Here is a 3,377-nt window from a genome sequence, read left to right on the forward strand (position 1 = left end):
GTAATCGGGACTGGGGAGTAATTTACAGTCAGATCTCATTCTTTATTAGCTCAGTGAGGTCAGAGAAAAGCAGCAGGGGAGAGCCCTAGGCAGGAAGCTCCAAGTACCACAATTGCCTACTACTCTCTTGACTTTTTTTTTTTTTAAAGCAGGCAAGTTCTCACTTGAGAGTTGCACTTTTAAACTTTTGGGAATGTGATACAGGGAGAAAGAACTCAATGAAATCTGGAGACTTGCAGAGGCAGAGTTAGAGTAGTGAAGGCCATTACCAACAGTTATCTAAGATGTTAATTACTGTTCTCTTGAACCTACGGGAAAAGAAATGTAAAAAGCAAAAGGCAAAACTTTAAAATCTGTCCTGCAGCTCATCTGGCCACCCACCTTCCTCACACACCTGTGTGTCGATTTAAGGCAATATTCAATTTCTCCTCACATTCATGTACTGTGTTCACTTAATAAGTAAATATAAGAAAAGAATCATATCTGGGATTCCACCACTCTGTATGACTAAAATATTAGAAGAATTTACTTCCAATAACATTCATCTTATAAGATCATATTTTATTTATATTATATACTACATATAAAATGCCTGTATGTCTCTTATTATCCAACTACTATTACTTGGTAATTAATATTTTTCAATAAACATTTTCCTTTATACATTATATCTTCACACTTCTAAAGTTATTTGGACTTCCAGATAGGAATAATTGTTTTAAATGTCCTCACAAGCCTCTGTACAGCATGATTTCCTCATTCCTAGACTCTACATCCTGATCAATGTTTAAAGATTGCAACTTACTGATAGTAAAGCTTTAACTATAAACAAATAGAGACTATGACATATTATCATTCTTAATAGTCAAAGATTTTTAAAAAGTAAAATTCATAGAGTGATAAACGTAATAATTACTGAAAATATTGAAACCAGAAGATCAAATTTGGACCCTGTAGAAGACACTTCTAAGTATTATTTTGTTTTTTTCCAGTGAAGTTCTATCAAAGACTAAAATGCTTTATTATTAAAGAAATGTATGCAATTAATAATACAGGAAAATAACATCTTTTAATGAGTTAGAAAACACATGCAAATTACACTAATGATTAATACACAATCTGTTTATACTAAAATCAATAAACAATAAAAAGTTGATATATATAATATTAAATAACAAGCATGAGAACACTGAATGAATTCAGAAACGTATTATGAGAATGAATCATTTCCAAGTCACAAAATATACTATTAACTTTATTTTTATTGATTCCTTTTTATTTCTTTTTTTACTGATTCATATGGATTGTTTTTATTCTTCAAGTATAATTCCTTCTTAGATTCTTTAAGGAAAATTTTTAATAAAATGCTATCACCTAAAAATTAATATTCTACAATTGATCTGAATGCTGAATCTATTTGAATTTGCTTCAAGTCCAGAGTCCATGAATACTAAGCTACATCTTTAAGAATTTTTTTTTAAATAGAACTGCCTCTCAGTATAGATTTTCATCAACATCAAAGAGAATAAGATCACATATATCTTAGCAGTGGAAGGAGAATTGTTAGAAATCTGTATTATTGACTAATTTAGTACATACATCACATGTAAATCCTTTAATTTAAATGTTGTAATAAGCTAAATCAGAATGCTAGTAGTCTGTGATTAAGCATCGAATATGATAAATTCATGTCAGGTAAAGCAAACGATTAATGATTGTCTAATAAAGTATCTTTCTCCTCAAACATTTAATCATTGATCCCTTTTCTGAAATGTTTACTTAGCTTCTTCCTGAATTTTTATTGTCAAAATCTTTATAAAATTAGACTTAGAAAACTAAATTACAATAATATCTCTTCTGTAGTGGATTTTTAAAATAATTTTAGATCATTTTGCTGATGACAATAAAATAGATTATTCTATTAGTTTCCTATTGTCTCTGTAGTAAATTACCACAACATAGAGGCTTGAAACAACATAAATTTGTTATTTTAAAATTCTGGAGGTCAGAAGTCAGGACACACAGGGCTAAATTTCTTTCTGAAGTGTCTAAGGAAGAATCTATTTTCTTGCCTTGAACAGCTTCTAGAAAGCATTCTTAGACTCCTGGCTTCTTCTTCCAACTTCAAAGCCAACAATGGTCATTGGAATCTTTCTCACAATGTCAACTCTGTTTCTGACTCTTGTGCCTCTTCCTATATTAAGGCCCATTCAAATACTTTTAAACAATTTCTTTACTTCAAGATCAGTTGATTAACAACCTTGATTTGATCTGTGACCTTAATTCCCCTTTTCCGTGTAATATAACATTTTCATAGGTTTCAGGGATATGGATGTAGACAGCTTTAAGGTTTGGAGTGGGATCATTTGTCTACCTCAATTTTCATTATAAAAATGTAACTCAGTGATTATTTTTGTTATTATTAAAAAATATTGATCATCTACTATGCAAGGCACTATAATAGGTGCTGATGATACATGGTTCTTACTCTCAAGATATATGGTGCATAATGAGAGAGTAAGGGATGTTAATATGTAATTAAAATACTGTGTGCTAAATATATGATAGTGAGAAGGGTAAGAAAATACACAAAAGGGGCCCTCATTAACCACTAGGGATGCAATTTGCTTTTTGAAGGTAGTATCTTTTAAATTGAAGTTCTAAGAAAAAATATAAATATCCCATGCACACATACATGAATGGATGTGTGTATATGTATATGTATGGGTGTGCAAGCTTGCAATGAATATCCAGGTAAATGGAGCAATTTGCTTAATGATCCTGAGGTGGAATGGCATTAATGAGAAATTTTAGGAATTAAAATATAAAATGCCTCTATATTAGCAAACGGGAGATAGATGATAGTATTGTCAGTGGTAAATATGGGATTTAAGAAAAAAAATCAAGTGGGGAGGAACCTTTCTTTCTGAATGAAGAAAGCAATAATATCTTCAATTCTGAAGACTTTTGGTAGAGAATTAATTTAATCAGACCTGATTTTAAGGGGATTATTCCAGAAGTTATTGGAAAATTAAATAGAGTTTGGGATAGAATTAAGGATTAAAACAAGCTCACAATTTGTTGAATAATCAAAAAAGAAGAGAATGAGATTCTCAAGGTGATTGAAGCAAAATCTGTTTGTAAAAAAAGTAGGTTATAACTTGTGAAATCTTTGCTTTAGGAGTACCTATCAACAGTTTTCCTAGCATGGACAGAGAACCCACCTCTTCATGGCAAGGTGTTCAGTCCACAAGAAAGTGCAAGGTTTTGTTTCACATCACATTAAACATTCTAGATTGTCAAAAATATGTGGATTGCAATGGTTACAAATGTGTCTGTTTAAGTCATGTGTACCATAGGAGTGATGGTTTTTAGTG

The sequence above is a fragment of the Mesoplodon bidens genome, assembly GCF_964165515.1.
Source record: "Mesoplodon bidens genome assembly, chromosome: 1".
NCBI lineage: Eukaryota > Metazoa > Chordata > Mammalia > Artiodactyla > Ziphiidae > Mesoplodon > Mesoplodon bidens.